Raw genomic sequence first — 15,011 nt, 5'->3', positions numbered from 1 at the left:
ATAATTTTAATTTAATTGCCCAAGGAAATTCCAGGAATATTTTTGTACCCATTTATTCAGTCAGCAGCCAGAAGATGCTCTGTCCTGTGTGACATTGCTATCCCCAGCTGTAGACTCAGCAAAGTTCACTGTAATGACTTTGGCTTTCTAAGACACATACTATTTCTGATTAGTGAATCTATTTCTGAGCTGGTCTGGAGCCAGCTAAGAGATAAGGACAATCTTTAAGCCTGATCCGTAAATGAGAGTTATGGCTCAAAATTTGCTGGTTAGGTGAGTTTCCTCCATTGTTCCCAGGGGAAGATGCAGTTTCAGAGGCTGGTTCCAATCAGAAGGATTGTCCCTACAATGGTCCCATGGATATCTTGTCACCCAGAAGAACTGGTTGTGTATTAAAATCAGTTTCAAATTAAAAAAAATTTCAAAGAATACATCTTAAAAATGTTTTAGCTTACAGATTCATTCTCTGAAACAACTTCTGATATTGAGATAATCAAAATTATCATACTTCAGATACTTTTTGTCTTCTCTCTGAGGGAGGAAGGAAATTCTAGAACAAACTGTATGCAAAAATAGAGTGCTGACACACATATTAAAAGATAGAAGGAACAAATATGACATCACACAGGAAGCTTTAAGTGACCCAAATTTTTATGCTCAAAAATTAAACACCCCTGCCCAATCACTGCAATTATTATCTGGAATCCCTTAGAGGAAATAATTTAACAGTAGGTTTCATTCAGTTAATATGTATTTGTGAACCCAAACTGAAACAAGGAGAAAGTCAATACTTCAGTTTTGACAACACATATAAACTGAAAGGGGTTTTTAGTTTAGGACTTTGAATTGAAATGCAATTTTTTTTCAAAGTCAATTTTATTTCCATAGGAGAGAAAATATGAAAACAAACCTAGTAACATATATGTGCAAAACATTACTTCCTCTGTACTTGATGAAGCTGCTCTGGAATTATGGCAACAGTTTCAGGGCCTGTCTGATGCACCTGGTCAAAGGTGAGAAGCTTTGAGACAGCTGCCTCACCTGCCCCAGGTCCCCAAAAGGGCCAGCAGAGACAGGCACTGCCTTCCCCATGGAGAGCCTGAATTACTGTTTTATGACTTCACTTGCTGCTCATTTTAGGCAGCATTGAATCAGGCTGTGATATCTTCAATATACAGAAACAATTAACTTGTATGTAGGAGGTGAGAAGTATTTCACGAATTCCCTTGTCTCATCTACCATTGTAATGATAATTTTGACTGTTTTGAGTGGCAAAAACATTTAGCTAGTGTAGTGTTTAACTACCCCACATACTTAAATGGATCTTTATTTTAGTTAAAAAATTCTTACTGTGTTGCCTTGATCTCATACTTTCAAGATAAGGAAATTAGATTTTTGAAATCACTTGTAAGCTTTGCCCACTTCAATATCTGACACTCAAAAATCAAAATAATGAAAGAATTTCTATTTTTCTCTATCTTGTTCAAGGGATTATTCTTTTCTTTCACTTGGTGACTTTCCAGGCACAAGGCAAAGTCATCTCAAAGAGAGTGGCTATGAACAAAGCTGAGAATCTGGATGATGAAAAGTAACTTTCCACAGTAGATGCTGAATCATCAGACAGCTCTGTTGAAGTTTGGAATTAATTGGCAAAGTATGCCTAAGTGTATGAAACTTGGGAAAGGTATCTATGCAGTTATATCTATTTAGTGCTATAAATATATATATTTAGTTACTTTGAAAAGTAAATCAATTTAATCTAATCAGTGCAAGTATAATAATAATAATAATATTAATCTATATTGGAGATGATGTGTAGAGTAGAACTTTCTGGGTTGGGTTTTGGGTCTTTTTTTATATAGTGGAAATTTTAAAAGAGTTATGCAAGCTTTTTTTTTTTTTGCCTCTGTACAAATCTTTGTACTGGGATAAATACTATGGGTTCATTGTGATTGCTCATGCACAAAATGACATTTTGTAAGATGAGGACTTGGCAAGGAATGCTCTCAGCCTTCCTTTACCTGCATAAAGGGTAAGTAATCCACAAAAATCCTTCCTTATTACTGCCAGCTAATGTCCTTTTGTTTGTAATGATAACTGAGGCTTTTTTTAAAGATCAAATAAGAAAGAAACATTACTTAATAAGAAAAGTCAAAGTTTTCTGAAAGCCATTGGGCAAACAACAAAAAGCAGTTCCATCTGGGAATAGGTAATTTCAGCTGATTATTGAATCTTGGTATTGAGGTTAAATTAATTTAAAATGCTAATTTTCTTGAATGCAGCAACATTTTGCTTTTCTTTATGAATTTTCATTCGAAAATGGTAAGTTATGTACTTGGATTTATGTTATTTTATTCCTATTTATGTTATTTTATTCCCCTCTAATAATAAAAAGCTTATGTGCCCCTGTCTCTCATGCTCCTTATAAGTAAACTGAAATATTTTGTACATGACATTAGTCTTTTCCAATTAATTCTGCTACATTCTTGCATCCCTGTGCTCTGGTAGATTTTATTCCTTTACTTTTATATGTAATCTTGTATTTTTTCTTTAATTTTCTGATTTTAATATCCTGTGTATTTTCTTTCCTTCTTTTTCTTATTTATGCATCTTTATTTTTTAATCCTTGTTCCCTACTTTCTCCTTGCTTACAGGAAGCCTGAAATACTCTGCCTGTCACTGAGATCATTCTTCTAGTTCTTCAGTTTCCATCTTGGTTTCCTCTCTATCTTAATTTTCTTTGTCCTCCCACAGAACCCAAAATGTTCATGTCTCCCTTTCATTCATTCCATGCTTTTTCATCTCCTGGAATCCTCACATGTAAGGTGTAGATGAACCTTTCTGATGCATGCAGATAAATCTTGGCAGACAGCTGATGAAGCAATAGATGTTCGTCTCAGCATTTTCTTGCTACCAGGAACACTGCATGGCTCAATGGGATTTTTGTCTTTGTGGCTGGTGTTTTTTGTTTTTTGTGGAATGGTCTTATCAAATGGTGCCTTCAGAGGTGTGTCTTCCAGGGTATGTGACCTGAAAGAAACAGAAAAAGGAACACTAAAACTTTGTGCATTGCTGCATATTTTGTGTATTAGTTCTGGTTGAGAGTCACTATTTAGTCACTTGCAAAGTTTTCCAGTCTCTTCCTTTCCTACCTCGCCATCATAATCAGTTGTGAGAAGGCCTGAGGTAAAATAAGGAAGTGGATTTAGGTGTCTATTAGAGGAGAGATATCAGAGAGCTCATGAGCCTGAAAAGGAAGGGTGATAAAAGCTGACAGATTAACACCCTTTGTCACCCCTTGGCAAGATATTTAAAAGCACTACACTGCTTTTCTCTCATTCTCTCCCTTATCTCTAGGAGCCTTCCCTTGAAATAACTAGAAGGCTCCTAGACAAGGACAGCAAGCACACTGGGGTCCTCAACTCGGACTAGCAGCAATGCTTAAAATAACATCTTTTACTCTTTCTGTACCAGAGAATTTAGAAATGGCAGCAGAACTATGGAAAGTGCTAAGTATATAATAAATCTATAATAAACTTGATAGTTGAAAATAACAGTATCATTTAAAAACAATGCATAAAAGTGGAAGATAATAATGGACTTTATGGAAATGCAGTTTTGCATATAGAAATATTGTAGTTATGCCACAGTTAAGATAGAAACCAGCTGGAGCTTCCTGAAAAGCAGTTCAACACATTTCTAGGCATAATGTTGTTTCATAAAGCTCTTAGTATTCCTCAACATGTCAGTAGCTCCAGAAACACAATAAAATGGAATACACTCAGAAGTAGTGCACACAGCACAAAATTACATTCCCAAGCTTCAAGTAGTTCTGTATATACATAAAGTGAGCTACAAATGAAACATTGGTTCAGCTTTATAAGAGTACATAAAAAAAATTGTTACTTAAAAGGCAAAATGGTCCAGAAAGCTTTACTGCCACCATAATTTATTATAGAATTAATCTATTATGTGTTTGCACCAGGTCAGGCCACTAAAGGAAACCTGTGTCTTATCGAAATCAGATTGAGAAGTACAAATCGAGAATCCCTAATGGAGCACTAAGCACACTTCAAACAGCCAGCCATATGGACTGTGTTACAGCCTGGGGATGGTTTCTTTTGAGCCATAAACTTCGGCAGCAGAGTGTGGAAGACTCTTTATTTGATATAGGGTCTTCAAGAACAATGACGCATTTGAAAAAATAAGTCAATGCTAGGCTCTGAAGTCAAGGATTCAGACCTCCTCCTGAAGACACCTCCTTCCTATTTCCTTCCTAAAACCTATCCTTTTAAATTAGGTCTATTTCAAAATAGCTTTTGCAGATAATGCACTAAGCTTCTGAAGTTAAAGTGCTTAAAGAGGAAAGCCTGTCTAATCATAGCATGTGAGACCAGAGATATCATATTATCAGTCAATACCCACAAGAAATTCATGTGGGGGCAGCTCCTTCCCTGTGTGTGCACAAGTAGCTCTATTTGAAGGTCTCATTCCATGATTAATACATTTATGGGCTGTTTTGACTTTCATCCATCTACAAAACTTAACCTTCATTGTAAACCAGAGTGTTCATAGCAGAGAAATCATTTTTCTCTGGAAATCATGTCAGCATAGTGTGTACTTGTCCTAGAAAGACACCAGCATCATGTTCTGATAGCTGGAACAAAGTGCCTACCTCTGACATAGATTTCTGTAGGAAATTAAGCAAATTGCTGTCATTTATAGATATACTGTCACTGAACAGTCATGTGGGATTTGACAAACTACCTGGATAAACGCAGGTCCCTGTTGATTTCCTGTCTGTGTTCTGTGTAAGCACCTGGAAAACGTACACTCAGTTTTTATTTTTCTCCTTCTGCTGTGTCTAGAAACTGAAGACAGTATTTTCTTCAGCCTCTTATCTAACTAATTTATAAATTTTGCAATACAGCAATTTTCTCCGGCTAAGAGACAAAATAGACTGTATATATTATACATATATTTCTAAATGTATTTTAAATATATTTCTATACATTATATATTTTAATATTTTTATAAAAGTCATATAAAATATAGTAATATATTTTATAGTAATATAGTAATATAAATTCTATTTGATGGGGGAAATATAGTAATACATTACTATATTTCCCTCATCAAACAGAATTTTACAAAATTACTTTTATATATAATTTTTTCATGTAATTGAAATTTATGTTTTGAAATTTTTATCTTTTTCCTTAAGTAATACCTTTATAATAATTTTTTTCTGTACTAGGAACCAGTTGCAAAATTGTTCTTGGCACAATATTGAAATTAAAAATTATTTATTGTATTTATTATCTATTTACATTATAAAATAATTTAAGAGACACACAAAATTAGAAGTTGTTTGATATTTAAGCTCATGACCTCTATAGTTTTAGCCACAGTCTTTATACTAGATGAATCAAAAGAGTGAGTCTGTTTTAATAATAATTTCAGTTTGATAAGTTATTTACTTGCCCAACATATGTCTTTCTCTAAAATATTAGCCAAAAAATTGAGTCAGAAAAAAGAACTTCAGCATTACAGTAATCTCATTGCATGATATTGCTCTCTTGCTTTCAATTTTAAGAAAAATATTGACAATACTGAAAATTTTGATTTGTACTGGCTAAACAGATTTCTCCAGAAATCTCAGTATTTAAAGCATATGATGTGCACCAGCTAAACAGTAATTTCAGTGTGATATAGTAGTGAATATTATATTTGAATTATATGCACTTATTACAAAGCCTAATGAATCAACTACTCAGGGGTGCAACTGAGAGGAAAACCCACTGCCACTTGGAATTCTCACCCAATGTCTTTCTGTAAAGCAAAGGAACCAAGTGAGATATCTTAAACAGTGATAAAAATCCCACAGGGACCATCTGTGTTTAGAAGACCTTCCAGAATAATAACACATAATTAAAAGCATGTTACTTATAGCTGGTGTATCATATACAGCTTCTCTGTGTTATATTTGTTTTCTGAAAAGATAAAAAATCAGCATGCTGGCATAATGATAGTGCCTTCCAGCATTTTCTTGAAGTCTAAATCAAAAGACAATGAATATAAAACAGTACTCACTCTGTATGAAACTGTCACTAATTTTCATCCAGTGTCTTTTAATCAATACATTCAGGAGAACATTTAAATTCATTTTCTACTTTTCAAAATATTGCCTTTCCCAGTAAAGAGAGCTTTACTTTGAAGAGTAGAACAGAGAAAAAGAAAAAGGAGACACCTGTAGTAAAATTTTCAGGTGACAAACAAAAAGCAATTGATATCTCCTGCTTGTTTTTACTCTTGAATCATATTTATACAATGATCATTTAAGAAGAGGAAAGCAAAAAAAATCTCCAAATCTGAGTAAAAGAGTGTATTCTTGTTATAGTCAGTCTATTGTTTGAGACTAAATTCTGAACAAAAATTCAGTTCTACTCATTTTTAAAAACATTCTTATAGAACAACATTACCTCTTGTATCTAAGATGTTTTCTCTGATATGTGCATATAAATGTTTATGTATATGATACAGAAAAAGGAATTTGTGCAAAAAGACAAGGAAATAACACAATTTTATACAACTTCCAAACTGAAAATAAGCACATGACAAATAGTTGAAAAATTATGTATGCTGAAATAAGGACTGGACTAATGTGAACCTGCTGTGTCATTTTATTAGTTCCTTAACATCTGACCTGCATCACAGCAGCTCTCATCACGGGCCGTCGTAGGCTCAGTGGACCATGGTCAGTGGTTTTGTAAGGAGTCAAAAGTTGTGCTGGCTTGGCATGTGAACATCTATGGTTCAGAGTTTTAAATCAAGGAACTTGCCCATTTCCATGAGGTGCTGAACACGGAGCCCTGGTGTGGATTGCAGAGCAGCTATGGAGTCAGCTTAGAGCATCTGTGACCAAATGAGACAGACAGACAAAGTTTCACTGGGAGTCTGTCTCTGATTACTGTTCATCTACAAAAATTATCTCACTCTTTAATGTTTTTAACTTTTTTTTTTTTTTTTTTGGTGACTGGTTTGATTTTAAAATTAACATGTCACTCCTGTTACTGTGACAATGGGAAATTGACAAAATTCTTCCCTGTGATTGACTTGAACTTGGTATAGCTCGTTGCTAAGTTAGAATTTCATTCTTGCATAATGAGATGGCAAGCATCATAATGCATTTAAACTCAACACAGCATTAGACTGCATGTTGAGATTATGGAACTGTTTACACAGTGCTAATGGATTTTGATTCCATCCTCTACATTGTTGTTGCAATGATGCCAAAGCTTTTGGAATATGCCAAATCAAAACAGGGAATGCAGATATTTCCTTTCCAAGATACATACTTTGAGAAGCTATTTTATCACATTATCTACAGTGGGCAGTACTATGCCACTGAAGTGGAATAATGTTAATATTAAAGCAACCAGGCTAACACTACTAAGATATTTAAAATGTCCAGAGTACAGCAGGTATTTTTCTAGAAAACTTAACCCTTCTAGGATAAACTATATGCACTGCCTCACTGGTATGAAAATGCTGTTCTTTGTTCCTACCTTGCACGCTACAGAGTAAATGATATGGAAATTCTCTGTATTTTGTCTGCTTGTTAAATACTTGTGTAAACTTAGTTGTTAAAATACATGTGCGTACAGTTGTTGATTGATGATTTTACAAACTGAGTAAATGCATGTCCTTATAGGATGGATCTTCCCATAGAAAATTGCCCTTTTCTGTAAGAGCATTATGCTTTACTTTGGGAAGACAAAGTCCTAAGTGGGACGATGGGTTTCCTTTCCCTCCTCCCTTTCCTCTAGTCAGCCAGGCAATGCATTTTCCAAAGACCCCAGTGCCTTGGGAATGCTATGTTTTTTCATTTCAGGGGGGATGAGGGGTTTCCACCCTTATTTATAGTTGTCATTTTTATGCTTTAAACCTCACAAGCTTTCTCTGACCATGGACTCATTCATATATCCTGAAAGAATTTTGGATAATTTACTGTTGCTGGACAGAGTTTTCCTCACAATGGCGTGAAGAATTACATGCTCTACTCCTCTTTTATTGCTTGTGGGCCAAATCCTGCCCTCATTTACACCACTGGAATAATAAATAACCTCCTTTGAGAGCATTAATGTGTGTTTTTTCATTGTTTGAGGACAAAGAACAAGTTACCCAGCGTCAGTCTAAAAGTTTTCAAAGATTACTGCTCTGCTAACCTGTGAGTGCAGAACATTCAGTGGTTTTAACAAAAAGAATTAAAGATGTCTGTTGAGGGAACACAAGGAGAAAGGATGGTTCACATTTAAAGTATTAGTTCTTTATTGTTGTCTTTCAATTTTGGAGAAAAGCAGACAAAAATTAGAAGGATACAAAGGGTTTTAGACGGGTTAGCACTACCAGATGCTGTATCTGCCTCTGTAATTTTGCATCCCTACACACAAAAGCTTGATTAAGGCCATTAATTCATATTGTGAATCCTTCCTAGACAGTTTGAAAATGATGGCAACCTCAAAACCTCGTGTTTCAGAGACAGGTTACAGCTATGGGCTGCAAGGGAAGTGTTCTTTTCCCCAACCTCTGGGCATCCCTCTGCCTCTATCACCCCAGCTGCATCCAGAACCAGGGATGTCCTAGCAGCAGCTCCTGGTGTTTTTTCAAGGAAGCAGGCAAGAGACCAGGTGTGTGCATAGATATGTGAAGTCTTGGGGAGTTTCCAAGTGTTCCCAGAGCCCTCTTCTAGGTGGAAATTAGGTCATGTACCAATGCAAGTGTGAAAAGGCAACTCTGACTTATTAAAGAAGAGAGAAAATGTATGGAAATGGAGAAGAAAGAAAGTATCCTTGAAAGCTGAAGCGAGTTTGCAGTAGCATAGAGTTCAAAATGGGAAGGGAGTTGAGGGAAAATTTTACAAGGAGTCTCTGATTTATACAGTGAACTGAACCTACAGTTCTAGAATAGATGAGACTTTTTGATAGAAAAATGGGTTTGTGGACCACAGGCTGTGTTCCCTCCCAGTCGCAGCTACATGAATCAATTCCCTGTCAATTCCTCATCCTGCAGCATTATGGTTGCAATGATAGCAGTGCCTCATGCTAAAAAATATCTTTACAAGGGATTCTACTTCATTTTTACATAGAATGTGATTTAACAGGTACAAAGAGTAAGGAAATTACCATTCTCTATGCAATCTTCATTGTAAAATACAACTTTAAGGGCCAGAGAAATCTTCATTTCAGCTCCCACCAAGTAAAAGTCACTTTCACAGGAAGGTACTTAAACACTCAGGCTCAGCTGGTATAAGTAGCAATAAGCCTTATTGACAGGTGAGGATCCCTTTTCCCCTGGGTCACAGATGTCATTAATCCTTAAGCAAAGTTCTTTTACATATCTCTTTTAGCTTTTAATGCACTAAATACGCAGCAAGTAGCAGAAATTTTCTAGTGCTTTGCTTGGAAGAAATTGTGTCTAAATATAAATAGCAACTAAAAGCTATTAGTACACAAATATTGGACATTAGGACAGTCTGGGAAGACCATGAGGACAATTTACTTCATGGTCCAAGAAAAAAATGAAAGCATGAGATATAAGCAACTGTGGAAAACAAGCTGCCATAGTAAGTTGTTCTGACAACATTTTGGGGACATCTACTTGGGAAATATGATGCTTAAACACATTATAAAAGCACATGTTGAAACCAGAAATCTGTTTCTAAATGAGATTATTGTCACAAATGCTTTCACCAATCAGGAAAGGTTTTCAAATGCAAATTACGACCAACAATACTTTAAAAAGAAGAAAAAAAAATTCAGACCTATGTGGCTAACTTTTCACATCTGATGCACCAAAGAATGGGTCTGCATGCAGTGAATATGAAACAAATCATCTGGATGACATTCCTTCCTAGCACCAGCCTCTACTCAAACTTAATCCTTTAAAAACCTTAGGTCACTGTCTTGGGGGTTTAAAACATTCACTATACTTATATTCCAGGCTGTGCTAGAAGCTTTACACAAAGAGAGACAGTATTTTAATTGTTTTTTATATTTTGAAAAGGAGATTTTTTCATTTCCACTGAAAACAAATTTTAAAATGAAACTAATCTCTTGTTTATAATATAATAATCTCTAAACTTGCATTACCATAAATAGTTGAATACATGTTATCTGTAGTTGAAATCAGTTTGTGTAAAAACCAAGACATTTCATTCTTTAAAATGACACTATTTCAATTAATCCATGAGATTGTATATGGTACAAACTGCCCAAAAGGTCTATGGAATCTTCCCCTTTGGAGATACACAGAACTCCGCTAAATGAGGGCAGGAGTGACCTGATTAACTGGGACCTTAACCCTGCTTTGAGTAGGGCTTGGACTAGATGACCTTCAGCCTAAGTCATTCTATTTATAACCACCTCTTCTGCTAAAATAGAAGGGTGAGAATTTGGCAAGGAAAATAAACCTGTTTCTATCTGAAGAAAAGAGTACCTACAGCCTGAACTTACAGGAACCTTTGTGACCTAGAGTCACGGATCCTCTATGGAATAACACCAAACATGGAGCTGGGCTCCCAGGTAACCTTGACATGCAGCAGGGAACAAGTGTTTAGGGTGAACTCAGACAGGACATGAGGGGCTCAGCACCTTCCCTGCTTTTCCTCTTCTGCCTCTTATTCACAGCTTTCAATCCTGTGGGTAGAATTAATTTCTCAAATCTGCTTTTAACAATATAAATATTAACTCTATCAAGCTATCTAAACAAAGTAATGTTCCTAAGCTCCTCCAGGAAGAGCCTGAAAATTTTTCTCATCATGTAGATAGCTTTAATACATTTACTCTTGTAAGGAGTGTGCTTAACTCTGGTAAATTATGAATGTACTCACATACACAAAGAAAGAGCAGCCAGCCAGGGAGGAAAAGGGAGCTGGATACCACCCCCTATAATTAATTGCATCTTTTCTTCTGCCACAAAGGTATGTGTAAGTAAATGCTTCACCTCAGACTTACAGCTGGTGCACCATCTTCTCCATTTGCTGAAAGAACCTTGTAAGACCAGGGAGCAGGATCTGAAGAAGTAATAAGCTTGAAAATTGCAATGTAAATTGAGGAGATTTAATTTTTTTAATTCCTTCCTGTCATATATTTGGAAAAATTAGGCCATCTGCATCTCAAATTTTTTATTATATGTTAGCAAATTTTTTTGACCTTTAATCTCTCTGTCCTCACCTCTCTGATCTAAAACATATGCAAAACATCATTCTCTGGGCTCAAAGATTCTCAAAGAAAATTAATGTTTTTGAAGCATTAAAAAATGACAGAAATAAGTATCAAACATGAATCTCTGGAAAAAGCTGAGTGCCTTTGGTAGTGAGAAGTGAAGATAATGAAGAAAAAACAGTTACAGTATGGTTTTTAATTCATGATCATGGCTCAGCATTTTATGGACAAATAGTAGGTAAACATTCAAAGACTAACACTGCCTATGCAAAACAGGGGTCAAACCATAGTTGTAAAGACATTCTATTATGTTTTACAACTGTTTGACTTTACGCAGTTTTCCTTATTAGTGTTTCTCATTACACGAAAGAGAAAATCCTATTTCAGCAGCAGTAAACCACACTAGAAGCAGGCACCACCAAAAGAAAATATAAGTAGAGCAGATCTGTGAAGAAACAGAATTCTGCAATAGGTTGTAAACGGTATTTTCAATATCTTTTCTTTATAAGATCTAAACAGCAGAAAGAATAATTGGGGTATGGAGACTTTTTAAGAAGAAATTAAACTGAAAGTCTCTCATTAATGCTCCATTTTCAATTGTAGCTTCTTTAATTTTCTTTGAATCTCAATGGCAGCTAAATACCCAAGTCCATACAGCAATAAAGGAGAATTTAAATATTTTCAAAGTAATTACAATACTGATGCATCACTTCTATTCCTAGGTTCTCAACAAGAATGGAAAATTAGAAGGGTGGCTTCTTGTGACAAATGAAGAAGAGTTAATGTTCCAGAAATAAAATTTTGATTCAAATTTAAGGTTAATAATTTTCTTTCCCTCCAGTACTAATTCAGAGTGGCCCAAACATATCTGATAGATGTCAAATGAAGAGATGCACCTGATCAGAGCGTTAACATCTTGACTTTATATATGTGTCTAACGCAGAAGGACTACAACAGTCTGCTCCTGAAAGCAGTGTTATAGTCCTCCTACACTCAGGAGTGCAACACTCTGCTTCTGAAAAACACCAGTTTTAGATCTAGTTCTATCCCTAAGCTTTTCCTATCTTTAGAAAATGGAAAAGAGCAACAAGTAGGGTCTCTCTTCAAGATTTTCTGTAACAAGTGTCCAAGGACCTATAGCTTGTGGCTTTTAATTTCAAATAATAAGAGAATTAATAAGTAAGAATTTTAACTTTAATCAGATAAAAAACAGTAACAAAGGGGTTTTGATGGTGGTTCTGTAAAGAGAGTTAAATAGTTTAGTAGTGCAAGAATTAAGTCTTAAACAGAAAAAAGTTAAGAACAATAAAAGTAAAAAAGTGAGAGGGAAAAGGTCTTGCTCTTTTTTTAATACTATGAAATATGATTTATGGCAGCTTATATGTGTTTCATCTCATGAAAAAAATAAAATAATAGAAAAGGATTTATCCAGTCAAAAAGTCTGCCCACACCAACTCCCACAGCATCTTTTGATTACAACGTACTGCCTTACATTAATGCATACCATATAATACATTGAATGAAATGCCAGATTTCATTCCTTGGTTTTTTCTTTAGAAACCACAAATGTTTAAAGTAAAATGTGCATAATCATTTGAGAAGTCATTTCTGAGTGACAGATAAATGCTAGGAGGAAGTCTGATTTACAGCAATCAATCTGGTAACAGAAACATATTCAAACTGAAGGATATACCTAAGTGAGGAACCTGAGTCCATCTGAACACTCCATCAATTCCAAAGAACACAGTCCTACTCAACTTACTAATTTTCTTTTTCTTAACCACTTGGCTGTACCAGTTACTATTTGGTACCTTTCAGTAAAGCACCAGCTAAAATAGAAGTGTAATTTTTTAAAGTTAAAAGTCTAGTCATATAATTTATGAGTAGAGTATTTAATGACATAAGGAGCCTCAATTTCCCAAATATTCAACATTCAAAACTGCTGAACTTCATTGTCTAAGAGAAATGCAGAATGTTGACCATCACTGAACACTAGAAAGAACTTTGATTTACATCCCAGCTTCAAAAATATTCTTCTAAAAGTGGAGCACCTAGATTGCCACATACCTAAAACCAGGAATAGATATCACATCTTGAACATATTTTTGTTTTATAAAAGAGGCAATTCATCAAACTGCAGAACAATATACTCTATGCAATGAAAGTGCTATTGAAAATCCTCCAAGTGAGAAAGCAAATACTTTTTAGCAAAGGGGAGCCTTTCAAAAGTGACTTAGAAGCTTGAAGCAAGTAAATCATGTCAAGGACTTTTAGGCGTCTTTGAGTTTGGTAGCTTTTGAAATTTTTTCAGGCTCCTGAATAAGAAAAGGTCAGATTTATAAACACCATTAAGGGGGCTCTTAATATATGTTTACACACGTATGACATAGACGTCTAGGTTTGAGATAGTCATTCCAGTTTCCCTTCAAATTAGCAGAAAAATGATAGGATGAAGTTAGGATACCACTTACCTCTGTGTGGCATTGACAACAAAATAAATCAGATGAATTCCAGATGAATTCCTGTATGGCTGTTTGCCTTCACTGAATATCGAAAAACTTATTTATACATGGAATTATATTTCTGAAACTTGTTCTAAGGTGAAAATTGCTAAAGGTGAAAATAAGTTTCTTTGAGGCATTTACAAAAGAAGCTAAGTACTTCATTCGCTTTCACACACTTTATACACGAAAAATAAAGCACTATCAAAGTCAACTTGTCCATGTCTGAAATAAATGTGATTTTAGTTACTCAGTAGCTTTCCAAAAGGTTATGGAACTTCTGAAGTCTCAAAACTTAGCTCTATGCATATTCCCTTAGGTATGTTTGAGAATATTACACTTTCATGTATGGCTTTAAATTTTCTAAGTCCTTCTCAGTATAAGTAATATTAATACATCTTCTTCAATATGTTTTAGTCATCATGATAAGACTCAATTTACTCATATTTTGCAGGTTTTAAGCACATAAATTTTAAGTGAGTTACTCATTGCAATGCTTAAATTCCTTTAGCCAAGGAAAAGCATAAAGTGTTTTTGAAAGCCTTTAGAGCCACGTCATGTTCACCCAATTTATTGGCCTAAACTGAGATAGACAATTTTATGAAAACATTTAAATAAGATTGTTTTCTAGCATTTATGTTAGAAAGAACATCAGTATGTAAAAAAAACCCCAACGACTTGTTCTTTAGGTACCTAAAATATAGGTAAAATTTAATCTCAGAGGGACTGCATGAAGCCCAGATAGTTTTGTTTTTCTTCTACTCAAATTATTTTTAAAAATGTTCCATCAAACACATTTATAAAGGCATTCAAGATGATGCTTTGAAAGACATAGTGCTTTTAGAATAACAAAAACACCTTAGGAAAGTGTATCCTGATGTAGAGGATTTGGCAAAACAGTACCAATTTATCAAAGTGAAATTGGACAAGACTAAACACCCACAAAGATTTCGTCTTGGAGTTTGAGGTGTTTGATTTTCTGTTTCAATTTAACTTTCATATTTGACTAGGACTTACTAGTCCAGGAGGTAGAGTTTGAAAAAATATTTTTAAGTTCTCAGATGAGTTGTACTCATGAATGAAGAGCATTGTTCTATCACCCGTGATGTTGGGCGGCTGTATCACAGCTAATTGTCATTACCAAGCAATTTAGTATGTATCAAGGCAGCTGAATGATCCTAGGATCTTTCAACTCCTCTGTCTTATTCAGTGAAAAAACCCCAAATGTCAAAGGAAAAGCAAATAGCACTTTGACTTGAGGAAGCATGCCTTTCACCATAGCATT

General features: G+C 34.9%; 2 long non-coding RNA genes across 4 annotated transcripts; one reads left to right on the top strand and one right to left on the bottom strand.

Moving 5' to 3' along the window:
* Window positions 1-1,169: 1,169 nt before the first annotated feature.
* LOC135301232 (uncharacterized) lies at window positions 1,170-10,541 on the bottom strand. 3 transcript variants are annotated; one of them, XR_010362966.1, is made up of 4 exons: window positions 10,502-10,541; window positions 6,707-6,915; window positions 4,768-4,819; window positions 1,180-3,030 (listed from the first exon to the last, which is right to left on the bottom strand). It is a non-coding gene; the product is annotated as an uncharacterized LOC135301232 (long non-coding RNA). The 3 variants fall into 3 exon arrangements; XR_010362965.1 differs by lacking the exon at window positions 10,502-10,541 and having other exon boundaries at window positions 1,170-3,030; window positions 4,768-4,871; window positions 6,707-7,144; XR_010362964.1 differs by lacking the exon at window positions 10,502-10,541 and having other exon boundaries at window positions 1,170-3,030; window positions 6,707-7,144.
* Window positions 10,542-10,594: 53 nt separating this feature from the next.
* LOC135301231 (uncharacterized) lies at window positions 10,595-12,036 on the top strand. Its single transcript, XR_010362963.1, has 2 exons — window positions 10,595-10,981; window positions 11,948-12,036. It is a non-coding gene; the product is annotated as an uncharacterized LOC135301231 (long non-coding RNA).
* The last annotated feature ends 2,975 nt before the right edge of the window (window positions 12,037-15,011 follow it).

Source organism: Passer domesticus, chromosome 5, assembly GCF_036417665.1.
Source record: "Passer domesticus isolate bPasDom1 chromosome 5, bPasDom1.hap1, whole genome shotgun sequence".
NCBI lineage: Eukaryota > Metazoa > Chordata > Aves > Passeriformes > Passeridae > Passer > Passer domesticus.
This window is presented reverse-complemented; position numbering and strand designations above follow the sequence as displayed.